Consider the following 14,234-nt stretch of genomic DNA (forward strand, 5'->3'; position numbering starts at 1 on the left):
CAAGATGTATTAAATGATTACTATCATGTAAAAACCCTTAAAATAGGAAACTATTAATTTATATCCAAGAGTAGCTTGTGCAGACCACTAGAATATAGTATGTTAAGTTGTGCAATAAATGCATATCTTTAAAATAAATATTTTACATTTAAATCAGAAATTAAAATTCTTAGAAATGGGTATTACTGACTATGATTACATCTTACTCAAGACAAAACTCTTTGACGAAGATTTAAAATAAGAGAGACAGGATTTGACATCTTTAGTCCACAGTGTGAGCTAGCTCTGTTTGCTATTTTAAAAATTGATTAAAATATTTCTTTTCAGTAAAGTTGGCAGTTCGGTTTGTCTTTTTGGCACTATCCCAAAATAATATCATATACACAGTCTGCCGTCTTTCAAAGCTTTCACTGCGATTTTCGTGTGATTTTGAATCGAGAAATAAATGCTACGTTTACCTTCCATCTATAAAGGCAACAAACCCTATGAAGTGAAATTGCTTTGCTGCCTACAAGTTCCCTTTGGTTTTTGACAGGTATATTTGGGAGAAGTGAAACAGGCCTTCCAAAGGAATATTAGAAGTGGAATTTTTTTACTGTAGAAATGATACGGGCTTTAATAGATTTAATATAGGTAAACATTTCAAAAGTATTGTTGAGACAAGGACTTAGATTTAATTATTCAATTATTATAACATTTGCTTTACTCAGATGATCAAAATTACCTACTTTATATGGATGAGTAACCCTCACCTCAGGAGTAGTCAAGTTAAGAGTGTTTGTTTTGGAAATGTGACATTACATTTAAAGGCTTACATTACCAAATTTTGAACAGTATAATGCACGATAAATAATTTCCACAGTCTGAACATACTTAGATGGCCAGATCGTGACTGTGATAGATCAGTGAGAACTGTTTCTTCCATGAACTACTTTAGAAGTAGTTTTGGAATATTTTGTGACAGTGAAAAGCATTATAGGAAAGGCAATGAACAAAGGCTAAAATGAACTGTAACAACTCATTTTTGATAAGGCTGTGGGGAAATAGGCACTCTTATGCCTCATTGGTGGGAATGCAAATTGGTACATGTCTTCTGGAGAGAAATTTGGCAAAATGCCTAACAGACTATACGTGCACTTATCTTTTGACCTTTCTGAGATTGTATCCTGAAAATATGCCTCCAATAATACAAAAACATTAACAGCATTGTTCAGTTTGCAAAATATTGGAAAGAACCTCTGACCACACATAATAGAATGGTTGACTAGACCGTGGTATGGTTCATACAGTAGAATACTGTGCAACTGTAAAAAATACTATGAGGAATATTTTTATGAACTAATACAAAGTAGTTTCCAATATATACTTTTAAGTGGAATAAAAAAGTGCAAAAGACCACTTATGGTGTGCAACACTTTATGTAGGAAGGAATGAGATGTAAGAAAGTATACATGCATATGCACATTTGTGGAAAAGAAACACAGGAAGAATAAGCCAGAAAGTAGAGAGATTGGTTACCTGTCTCTAAAAGGTGGGTGGAAGACAGGAGTGGGATCCGTGTAGCAGGGATGTGGTGCGACACTTCTCAGATATATCTTTTTGTATAGCTCTGACTCTTAGAACCATTAGAATGTTTCACCTACCCCTGAATAAGCAACTACAGCCATCTGGGCTATGGGGGAACCTAAAACGGGATAGCAGAATTCACAATGACAGGGGTAGGGAAAAAACTAAGCAACTGAAAAGTAGTGTCTTGACTGGATACCCGTAAAGCTAAATACAAAAAAACCCCTGCATATACATGCACATACCTGCTGTAATCGAGTGAGTAAAATTCTAAAATGATTTTTGTGGTGTTAGAATGGAGATATCAATATAAACTTAAGGTTTTTAATATTTATATGGAAAGATACAGAAATATAGGTATGTGTGTATGCATGTGTTAGTATGCTGCATTTATCTCCTAGCTCTGTCCCCTGTGAAGGCCTAGAAGTAGTGACTTCTGGTAGCAGTGAGCACATCTAGTGCCTAGATCTTGGTTTCTAACCAGTGTTCTCCAATGAAAAGGACCAGAGCTCCTTGAAAAGTGGCTCATGGTGCAGGGAAGATACAAGATGAGGTGCCAGAGAGCAAGGAAATGCTCAGAGAGATGGGGACTCAAGCACAGGAGCCAACCTGAAGGAGCCCCTAAGAGCTGGACCAATTTGAGCAGTAACAGAAAATAATGATAAGTCTTGGGGTTTCATCCATGGAATGAGCCACACTGATAAATAAATTGATAAAATAGATAAGTAGCGTAGGTCAAGTCACATCACTTCTCCGCCTAACACTCTTCAGTGACTTCCCGTTTCACTAAGAGGAAAAAAGCCAGTCCTTCCTGACTGGCAAGGCCTCCACCATCTTCACCACTCCCACAAGTGCCCTTCCCCTCCCTCGCTTCCTTCAGCCTCAGTGATCTCTTTGGTCTTCCTCAAAACTGTCCACCTCTAGGCCTTTGCAGTCCCTGTTCCCTACATGCATGGCTTCCTCCCTCATTTCCTTTAGGTATTTATTGAAGTTACCTAATCTGTGAGGGCTTTGCTGGGCTCCCTATTGAAAATTTCAGGAGTCTCCTCCTCCCATCATACCCCCACTGGATTGTTCTCTCCTCCGTACTTACCAGCATCTAACACAGTGTATATTTACTTAATAACCTTGTCTGTCTCTCCTCACTAGATAATAGTGCCCTTCTGAAAAGGATCTTTTTCTCTTTTGGTCATTCCTCAATAAATACTTGTAGCCTAAATGAATAGCCCTAAAGATCATTCATGGAGTCATTCATAGTTACAAGAAAGAAGTCACAAGTAAGTGCCAAAGTATTAAAGGAGGTCACCAGTGTGGTCAATTTTATATACGCTTATAAATTTATAATTGTCAAAAGAACCCCTCTAAAATAGAGTAAATCTTTACAGTCCTACGTAAGAGCTGGGGTGGGGTGGTGTGAAAATGAAAAATCTTTGATGTCTTAAAAGGTCCCCCAGGGGCAAAGTGTGTAAAAGTGCTGTTGAACTTAGAACAGGCTTTTATTTTACCAAAAAGCAGATGTTAAAAATTTGTCGACCGTTATTAGGATGACATGGCTGAATGTATTATATCTACCTCTGTTTTCAAAGAAAAGAAACACTTCATCTGCCTCTTCAAGATAAAGGTGGTGTTTCAACAATAAGAATGTAATGACTTTTCACAGAAACATGTGCTGAGGGTTGAGCATTTTGAAAACAGATGTTTGGAGCTATTTCTATTGGTAGTTTATTGCCAGAAACAGTGAAAGTTTGTAATCAAACAACAAAAATATTCTCACATTGGTTGCCAAAAAATCCTGGACACAGAATTTCCTGATTAAAATATTCTAAAGAGTTTATGGATGTTTTAAACCCCTTTGTTAAAAATTAATATTTTTTTACTTTGGAAGGTGAAAATCTACTGGCTAATTTTTGATAATTTTGGTTGGGATTGAAAAATGGTTGTAGAAATATGTACTTTTGTTTAGATCTCCCTATTTTTGTGAGAATCTTTTTTTTTTTTTTTTGTGGTACACGGGCCTCTCACTGTTGTGGCCTCTCCCGTTGCGGAGCACAGGCTCCGGACGCGCAGGCTCAGCGGCCATGACTCACGGGCCCAGCCGCTCCGCGGCATGTGGGATCTTCCCGGACCGGGGCACGAACCCGCGTCCCCTGCACCGGCAGGCGGACTCTCAACCACTGCGCCACCAGGGAAGCCCGAGAATCATTTTTTTTAAAAGCCTTTGACAGATACTGAAATAAACTGAAGTTAGCATTGGACCTTTCAATCTTTTAATGATGGAAAAGAACAAGATACAAAGCTCAGATGGGGGGTTGCAGTACTCTAAACTTTTGGATTGTCTGCATCTTTAAATAAGAAATATTTGAGCACGTGTCCTTAATATACATCGTCATTGGAATATGTATCTCTCCTTTATGTCACTTAGCAACATTTGTAAATTTATGTTGTTTCTGTGAGTATTTAATTACCTTTGGTCCCCCCACTAGGGCTGTAGGCATCACGAGGGCATGAATACTGTATGTGTTGGTTTGTCATTTTATCTCTAGTGCCTGACAAAGTACCTGGAACACAAGGGAGTCATTTATGGGGTAAATGTATGCATGAGTGGAGTTTGCCAGTGAAGGGCAATACTGAGTGCTGTGGTCCAAGGGAGGGGAGTGTGCTACTGGCACCTAGTGGCGCTGCGAACCACCTGCACTGCACAGGCAGGACCCAGCTCCCCTGGTGCCGAGGCTGGCAAATCCCCCCCCCCCCCCGCCCCGTAATCAGGAAATATTATTTCTATTTTAAAACTAATACATTTATATATTTCCTCCATTGTTAAATGGCATGCATTATCAAGCAGTTTAGTTTTTCTGGAATGTCCCACAGATTGTTTTTCAGTTTTTCCACAGGGAACTTTATTTATTTTTTGCTAGATGGGAGAATATGCTAAACTACGACCTGTATTTCAGGAAAGGTAATGGCGTTTCTCTTTTAATTTCCTCTTTGGAGCCCTGGTGGTGCTACCAACAACTTGGAAATCTGGATAATTTGAATATTACCAAGGGAATACTTTAATCCTGAATTCTACAGATGTTTGATCATTTATTTACCTAACGCCCCTCTTTCCAGCACTTCGCTCATTGCCCCCCAAAGAAATATCCCATAAACCTCCAACACATATTTCCATTATTTAACTAGTTCTGAATCAAATGTTCAGCCTTACTCTATAAATAAAACATTAAAACATTACTTATAACATCTCTCCACTTAGACTGATAATTTCTCATGCTTTCTTCACCCTCATCATGTGCCACAACCCCATATTTTTTCTTTTTTTAATTTTTTGGCTGCGTTGGGTCTCCATGCTGTGCACGGGTTTTTCTCTAGTTGTGGCGAGCAGGGGCTACTCTTCATTGCAGTGGCTTGGCTTCTCTTGTTGCGGAGCACGGGCTCTACGCGCATGGGCTCAGTAGCTGTGGCTCGCGGGCTCTAGAGCGCGGGCTCAGTAGCTGTGACGCACGGGCTTAGTTGCTCCGTGGCATGTGGGATCTTCCCGGACCAGGGTTCGAACCCGTGTCCCCTGCATTGGCAGGCAGATTCTTAACCATTGCGCCACCAGGGAAGCCCTCACAATCCCATCTTGCAATTCCATTGTATTCTACTGATTTTGTGCCAGTTGTCTTTGTGCAAAAACCACCTAAGTTCTGCAAGAAGAGTTGTAAGTTTCTAATATTTTGGGTTCTTGTTGTAGACTGAAAAAGAGGACAAAAATAGCTTTTCTATATAAGGTGGAAGTACACATTAAGAATGTAAACAAGCAGTGTAATGTAAATGTAATTTTAACAATGTACAGTAAAAGTCTCTGTCCACACCCCTCCCCTGTAAACTGAAAGTAGGTTTATATAAGATCGTTTTAAATATGGTCTGTATCTTTACGTAAGATGATCTCCAAGTACCTACTTTATGAATAATGTTGTCTAATACTGCTATATTTTATATAATCCTAGTGCTTTGCAATGTAAACTAAAAAATTATCAAAGTTATGTGTTCTTCATTTTGCCCTATAGTTTTTTAAGAGGAAGGAAACGTTCACATATCTGAATTCTCTGTTTGTGCTCAGGGGTCCACAAGATACCTCTACCTTGGAGACTGACTAGGACTCATGGGACTCAGCACAGAGTTGTAATTATGGCTAAGACTTGTTGCCTTTATGTGCTAAAGATGCAAAATGAAAAGATCTTTTTTTTTTTTTGGTGGTACGTGGGCCTCTCACTGTTGTGGCCTCTCCTGTTGCGGAGCACAGGCTCCGGACGCGCAGGCTCAGCGGCCACGGCTCACGGGCCCAGCCGCTCCGCAGCATGTGGGATCTTCCCAGACCAGGGCACGAACCTGTGTCCACTGCATCGGCAGGCAGACTCTCAACCACTGTGCCACCAGGGAAGCCCGATGAAAAGATCTGAATGGAGAAAGACCTTGATGAAGTCTGGAAGACCCCATGTGCAGGCTTCCTTAGGTGCTTCCGCCTGTGAGGGGCATGCAGAGCTCCCTCTTCCTCCAGCAGTACAGATAGGGCAGCATGTGCATGGTGCTTCTGCCCGGAGAGGCTCAAGGTCTTTACTGGGGCTAGTCATGTATGCACCCTCTGCCCAGCACGTACCAGAAGGAAAACCATATTGTTTGCACAGATAATCTAGGCACAGTAAACTGCCCTTATCACATAGGCAACCCTGGGAGCCCTCCAAAAGCCAACTTCCTAGATGCCACCTATGTAAGCAGGCCTTTCTAAGGATAGTAGTATCAGGAATGCTGTTTTAACCCTTCTTTCGCACGGAAATAAGATTGGATTGTGTCTCAATTTCAACATATTTTTGTCTGTATAACTATAGTATTTGCTTGTTAGTTTGCAACAATGAATTATTCCACATCATAGGGAGGCTGTGATAGGTGCTCTAGTGGTATATATAATAACTTTTAACTTTGATCAGAGGAGAGATATTGATAAGGACACTTTTTTTTTTAACATCTTTATTGGAGTATAAATGCTTTACAGTGGTGTGTTAGTTTCTGCTTTATAACAAAGTGAATCAGCTATACGTATACATATATCCCCATATCTCCTCCCTCTTGCGTCTCCCTCCCACCCTCTCTATCCTACCCCTCTAGGTGGTCACAAAGCACCGAGCTGATCTCCCTGTGCTGTGCGGCTGCTTCCCACTAGCTATCTGTTTTACGTTTGGTAGAGTATATATGTCCATGCCACTCTCTCACTTTGTCCCAACTTACCCTCCGATAAGGACACTTTTGACTGTAACAGAAAAATCCTGTATTTGACTCTGAAATCTACTTTGATATTAATATATCCATTCTAACTTGCTTTTGACTAGTGTAAATATGGTATATCATTCCATCCTTTTATTTTACCCTATTATATTTTTATACTTAATGTGTGTTTCTTACAGGCAGCAGGTTTTAAAAAAATCTAACCTGGCAGTCTCTGCTTTTTTATTTGTAGTACTTAGGCTACATACACTTAATGTGATTAAGCCCCTCCACCCCCCTTTGTGTCCATCTGTTCTTTGTTTCCTTTTTCCTGCATTCTTTTGGGTTGAAGTTTTTTGTGATTCCATTTTATCTCCTTTGCTGGATTATTACCTATACAGGCATACCTTATTTTATTGCGCCTTGCTTTATTGCACTTTGCAGGTATTCTGGTTTTTTACAAATTGAAGGTTTGTGGCAACTCTGCATCAAGTAAGTCTATCACTGCCATTTTTTCCCAACAGCATTTGCTCACTTCATGACCCTGTGTCACATTTTGGTAATTCTCACAGTATTTCAGAGTTTTTCAGTATTATTATATGTATTATGGTGATCTGTGATTGGTAACCTTTGATGATGCTATTGTCATTGTTTTGGGGTGCTACAGACTATACCCACATAAGACAGCAAACTGAATCCATAAATGTTCTGTGTGTTCTGACTGCCCCACCCACTGGCTGTTCCCCTGTCTTTCTTCCTCTCCTCAGGCCTCCCTATTCCCTGAGACACAACAGTATTGAAATTAGTTGTGTTAATAACCCTACAGTGGTATTTAAGTGTTCAAGTGAAAGGAAGACTCTCAATGTCTCTTACTTTAAATCAATAGCTAGAAATGATGAAGCTGAGTGAGGAAGACGTGTGGAAGGCTGAGATAGGCTGAAAACTAGGCCTCTTGTGTCAAACAGTTTAGCCAGGCTGTGAATGCAAAGGAAAGCTCTTAAAAGAAATTAAAAGTGCTCCTCCAGTGAAGACACGAACGACAAGAAAGCAACACAGCCTTATTGCAGTTATGGAGAAAGTTTTAGTGTTCTGTACAGAAGGTCAGACCAGCCACAACGTTCCCTGAAGCCAAAGCCTAATCCAGAGCAAGGCCCTAATTCTTTTGAAATCTATAAAGGCTGAGAGAGGTGGAAAGCTGCAGAAAAACACCTTGGAGCTAGCAGAGGTTGGTTCATGAGGTTTGAGGAAAGAAGCCATCTCCGTAACATAAAAGTGCAAGTGCTGATGGAGAAGCTGTAGGTCATCCAGAAGATCTAGGTAAGATAATTATAATGAAGGTGGCTACAGCAAACAGCAGATTTTCAGTGTAGACAAAGCAGCCTTCTATTGGAAGAAGACACCATCAAGGACTTTCATACTAGAGAGGAGAAGTCGGTATCTGACTTCAAATCTTCAAAGGACAGGCTGACTCTCTTGTTAGGGGCTAATGCAACTGGTGACTTTAAGCTGAAGCCAATGCTTATATACCATTCCAAAAAATGCTAGGGCCCTTAAGAATTATGCCAGATCTATTCTGTGTGTGCTCTATAAGTGGGGCAACAAAGCCTGGATGACAGCACATCTGTTTGCAACATGGTTTACTGAATATTTTAAGCCCACTGTTGACACCTACTGCTCAGAAAAAAAGATTCCTTTCAAAATACTGCTGGTCATTGGCAGTGCACCTTGTCACCCAAGAGCTCTGATGGAGACGTGCAATGAGATTTATGTTGTTTTCATGCCTGTGAACACATCCATTCTGCAGCTTATGGATCAAAGAGTAATTCTGACTTTCAAGTCTTATTATTTAAGAAAATACATTTTGTAAGGCTGTAGCTGCCAGAGATAGTGATTCCTCTGATGGATCTGGGCAAAGTCACTTGAAGACCTTCTGGAAAGAACTCACCATTCTAGATACCATTAAGACTATTCATGATTCGTGGGAAGAGGTCAACATCTCAGCATTAACAGGAGTTTGGAAGAAGTTGATTCCAGCCCTCATAGGTGACTTTGAGGGGTTTAGGACTTCAGTGGGGGAAGTAACTGCAGATGTGGTGGAAACAGCAAGAGAACTAGAATCAGAAGTGGAACCTGAAGGTGTTGACTAAAATGCTGCAATCTCATGATAAAACTTGAGCAGATAAGGAGTTGCTTCTTATTGATGGGCAAAGAAAGTGGTTTCTTGACAGTGAATCTATTCCTGGTGAAGATGCTATGAAGATTATTGAAATGACAGCAAAGGATTTAGAATATTACATGAGTCTTACTTTCGTTGATAAAGCAGCGGCAGGATTTGAGAGGATTGACTCCAATTTGGAAAGAAGTTCTACTGTGGGTAAAATGCTATCAAACGGCGTTGCATGCTTGAGAAATTGTTTGTGGGAGGAAGAGTCAGTTGACTTTCCAGACTTCACTGCCGTCTTATGTTAAAAGCTTGCCACACCACCCCGCCTTTGGCAACCGCCACCCCATCACACAGCAGCCACCAGCAAAAAGATTGTGACTTGCTTTAGGCACAGATGATGGTTAGCAGTTTTTAGCAGTAAAGCATTTTAATTTATTTATTAATTTATTAATTTATGTCTGCATTGGGTCTTTTTTGCTGCACGCGGGCTTTCTCCAGTTGTGGTGAGTGGGGCTACTCTTCCTTGCAGTGCGCGGGCTTCTCATTGTGGTGGCTTCTCGTTGCAGAGCACAGGCTCTAGGCGCACGGGCTTCAGTAGTTGTGGCTCGCTTGTGGGCTTCAGTGGTTGTGGCTTGCGGGCTCAGCAGTTGTAGCATGCGGGCTCTAGAGCACAGGCTCAGTAGTTGTGGCGCACGGGCTTAGTTGCTCCACGGTGTGTGGGATCTTCCCAGACCAGGGCTCAAACCCATGTCCCCTGCATTGGCAGGCGGATTCTTAACCACTGCGCCACCAGGGAAGCCCAGTAATAAAGCATTTTAAAATTAAGGTATGTATGTTGTGTTTTAGACAGAATGCTATTGCCCACTTAATAGACTACAGTATTGTGTAAACATAACTTTTATATGCTCTGGGAAAGAAAAAAAAATTGTGTAACTTGCTTTATTTTGGTGGTCTGGAATTGAACATGTGGTATCTACAAGGTATTCCTGTAATCCTTGTTTTGTTATTTTATTGGTTGCTTTAGGGTTTATAGTGTGCATCTTTCACTTACCACAGTCTACCCTGAAGTGATATTATGTAGTTGTCTGTATAATAAAAGTGTACTTCCATTTCCTTCCATTTCCCCCTCCTGGACTTTGTGCTATTGCTGTCATGTGTATTTGACTTCCACATGTTATAAACTCCATAGGGTATTGTTATTTTTGAGTAAACAGATACCTTTTTTAAAAAAATAATTTATTTATTTATTTTGGGCTGCGTTGGGTCTTCGTTGCTGCACGCGGGCTTCCTCTAGTTGCGGCGAGCGGGGGCTACTCTTTGTTGCGGTGTGCAGGCTTCTCACTGCAGTGGCTTTTCTTGTTGCAGAGCATGGGCTCTAGGTGCGTGGGATTCAGTAGTTGTGGCTCACGGACTCTAGAGCGCAGGCTCAGTAGTTGTGGTGCATGGGCTTAGTTGCTCCGCAGCATGTGGGATCTTCCCAGACCAGGGCTCGAACCTGTGTCCCCTGCATTGGTAGGTGGATTCTTAACCACTGCGCCACCAGGACAGTCCCTACAACATTATATTTTGACTTCTGTATACACTACAGTGTGCCCACCTCCAAAAGTTTAGTTTCCATTTGTCACCGTACAGCTGACCCCCTTTACCCATTTTGCTCTCCACAAACTCCCTTCCACTCTAGTAACCATTACTCTGTTCTCTGTATCTTTGTGCTTTGATTTGGTTTGATTTGTTCATTTATTTTATTTTTATTTATTTATTTTTAGATTCCACATATAAGTGATATCATACTGTATTTGTCTTTCTCTGTTCGACTTACTTAACTTAGCATAATACCTGCAAGGTCCATCCACATCACAAACGACAAGATTTCATCTTTTTTTTTTTTGTTTTTTAAATAAATGTCCGTGTAGTATTCTATTGTAGATATATACCATATCTTCTTTAGCCACTCATCCACCTATGAGCACTTATTAGGTTGTTTCCTTATCTTTCTGTTGTAAATAATGCTGCGATAAACATATGGATGCATATATATTTTTGAATTTGTGTTTTTGTATTGGTAAGTAGAATAGCTGGATCATACGTTAGGTCTATTATTTATTTATTTATTTTTTGTGGTCCGCGGGCCTCTCACTGCTGCGGCCTCTCCCGCTGTGGAGCACAGGCTCCAGACGTGCAGGCCCAGCGGCCATGGCTCACGGGCCCAGCCGCTCCGCGGCACGCGGGACCCTCCCGGACTGGGGCACGAACCCGCGTCCCCTGCATCGGCAGGCGGACTCCCAACCACTGCACCACCAGGGAAGCCCCGTTAGGTCTATTTTTAATTTTCTGCGGAATGTCCATACTGTTTTCCATAGTGACCACACCAGCTTACATTACTGCCAAAAGTGTATGAGGGTCCCCTTTTTGCCACATCCTTGCCACCACTTGTTATTATCTTTCTGATAATAGCCATTTTAACAGACGTGAGGTGATAGATATCTCATTGTCGTTTTGATTTGGATTTGCGTAATACTTAGTGATGTCGAACATCTTTTCATGTGCCTATTGGCCATCTGTATGTATTCTCTGGAAAAGTGTTTATTTAGCTCCGCTGCCCATTCTTAAATTGAATTGTTTGTTTTTCTAAATCGTTGTTGAGTTGTTCACTAATCTTTTCTTCTGCAATTTCCAATCTGCTGTTAGTCATATCCAAGGTAATTTCATCTTAGGTGGTTTTATTTTATGAAGTTTGATTTGGGCCTTTTTATATCTTCCATGTCTCTATTTAGCCTTTTGAACATATTCAATACACTTATAAGAGCTGTTTTAATGTCCTTATCTGGTAATTTTTTCGTGTGTGTGTGCGGTACGCGGGCCTCTCACTGTTGTGGCCTCTCCCGTTGCGGAGCACAGGCTTCGGATGCGCAGGCTCAGCGGCCATGGCTCACGGGCCCAGCCGTTCCGCGGCATGTGGGATCTTCCTGGACTGGGGCACGAACCCGTGTCCCCTGCATCGGCAGGCAGACTCTCAACCACTGCGCCACCAGGGAAGCCCCTTATCTGGTAATTTTAACATCTCTGTTCATTTGGGGTCAGTTTTGAAGATTGTTCTCCATTTGGATTGTGTTTTCCTACTTCTTTGTGTGCCTAGTAATATTTACTTGGATGTCAGGCACTGTGAATTTTACCTTGTTGGGTGATGGATTTTTCACAGTAGGAAATGAGAAGTTAGGGTGATGAGTAGTTCAGTGGCTTCATGATGCCAAGTTGCCAGGTTCTTATACTGTCCTTACATTGTGCATCCACAGCATCTTGGTCCAGTTTCTCTCATAATCAAGATGGTGGGCAGGAGCTCCAGGGGTCATACCCTCATTGTATAACATTCAGAGACAGAAAAAAATAGAACCTTTTCTATATTATTTTAATTAAGGAAAATCCTCTACATATGCTTTCCTCTTACCCTAGCAGATTTCTTCTAACATCTCATTAGCTAGAATTACCTCCCATGATATGCTTTAAACCAATAAACAGTACAAGTGTTGGGACAACCACCCTTTGGTAAGACTCTGTGATTCTTCTCTGGGGCTAGGGATGGTACCTACCCCTCTAAAGCTCATTGCTGCTTAGAGGAGTGTGGCTATCTGAACAAAATTGAGAACCTTAGGAAGGAAGAAGGCAGAATGGATGTTTTGTAAGTTAATTAACAGTGTCTGTTATTGAAACATATTTTGACTGAGGGAAACTGAAAATGTTTTAAAAGTAGGAAATATTTAAGATGGTGTTTAGAGGATGGGCTAAGTTTCCATAGGTTAACATAGGATATCTAGACAAAGGGTCTTCTATTTGTTATTTGTAGTCTTTTTGATGATAGCCATTTTTACAAGTGTGAAGTGATTGAGGTCTCATTGTGGTTTTGATGTGCATTTCTCTGATGATTAAAGACATTGAGCCTTTTATGTGCCTGTTGGCCATCTGTATGTCTTTGGAAAAATATTTATTCCAGTCTTCTGTCCATTTTTTAAATTGGGGTCCTTGTTTTTGATATTTTTTATGAGCTGTTTATAAATTTTGGATTTTAACTCCTTATCTGTTATACTATTTGCAAATATTTTCTCCTGTTCAGTAGGTTGTGTTTTCGTTTTGTTGATGGTTTTCTTTGCTGTGCAAAAGTTATAATTAGGTCCCATTTGTTTATTTTTGCCTTTATTACTTTTGTCTTTGGAGACAGATCTAAAAAAATTGCTGTGATTTATGTCAAAGAGTGTGCTGCCTATTTTCTATTCTAGAAGTTTTATTGTTTCAGGTCTTACATTTACTTCTGTAATCCATTTTGAGTTTACTTTTGTATATGGTGTGAGGAAATTGTTCTAATATCATTCTTTTTAAAAAATATTAATTTATTTTATTTATTTATTTTTGGCCGCATTGGGTCTTTGTTGCTGCACGCGGGCTTTATCTAGTTGTGGCGAGTGGGGGCTACTCTTCGTTGCGGTGGCTTCTCTTGTTGCAGAGCATGGGCTCTAGGCGTGCGGTCTTTAGTAGTTGTAGCATGCGGGCTTAGTAGTTGTGGCTCACGGGCTTAGTTGCTCCACGGCATGTGGGATCTTCCTGGACTGGGGCTTGAACCTGTGTCCCCTGCATTGGCAGGCGGATTCTTAACCACTGTGCCACCAGGGAAGCCCTAATATCATTCTTTTACATGTCCAGTTTTCCCATCACTAGTTACTGAAGAGACTGTCTTTTCTCCATTGTATGTTCTTGCCTCCTCTGTCGTAGATTAATGGGCCATAACTATGTGGGCTCTCTATTCTGTTCCATTGATCTACATGTCTGTTTTTTGCCAGAACCATACTGTTTTGATTACTGTAGATTTGTAGTATAGTCTGAAGTCATGGAGTGTGATAGACAAAGGATCATCTTGAACAAAATTTGGGGGTATGTGGATTCTGGAAGAATGTCACATATGAGAATAACTGGTGAATAAGTAGGGTGGTGGATAGTGGGAAATGGAAATGGAAAATGTCCTTAACTTTGCATTCCAAACTGAGGAATTTCATTAATGAAGTTTCTTTTTTTAAAAAATTAATTTTATTGTATTAATTTATTTAATTTTTGGCTGCATTGGGTCTTCGATGCTGCACGCGGGTTTTCTCTAGTTGCTGAGAGCGGTAGCTACTCTTTGTTGCGGTGTGTGGGCTTCTCATTGCAGTGGCTTCTCTTTTTGCAGAGTACGGGCTCTAAGCACACGGTCTTCAGTAGTTGTTGCTCGCGGGCTCTA

General features: G+C 40.8%; 1 protein-coding gene across 1 annotated transcript in view; it reads left to right on the forward strand.

Moving 5' to 3' along the window:
• The window catches only part of KMT2C (lysine methyltransferase 2C), a 294,229-nt gene that overhangs the window by 118,063 nt on the left and 161,932 nt on the right, over nucleotides 1-14,234 (forward strand). The gene's annotated exons all lie outside the window — the stretch shown is intronic.

The sequence above is a fragment of the Lagenorhynchus albirostris genome, chromosome 8, assembly GCF_949774975.1.
Source record: "Lagenorhynchus albirostris chromosome 8, mLagAlb1.1, whole genome shotgun sequence".
Lineage (NCBI taxonomy): Eukaryota > Metazoa > Chordata > Mammalia > Artiodactyla > Delphinidae > Lagenorhynchus > Lagenorhynchus albirostris.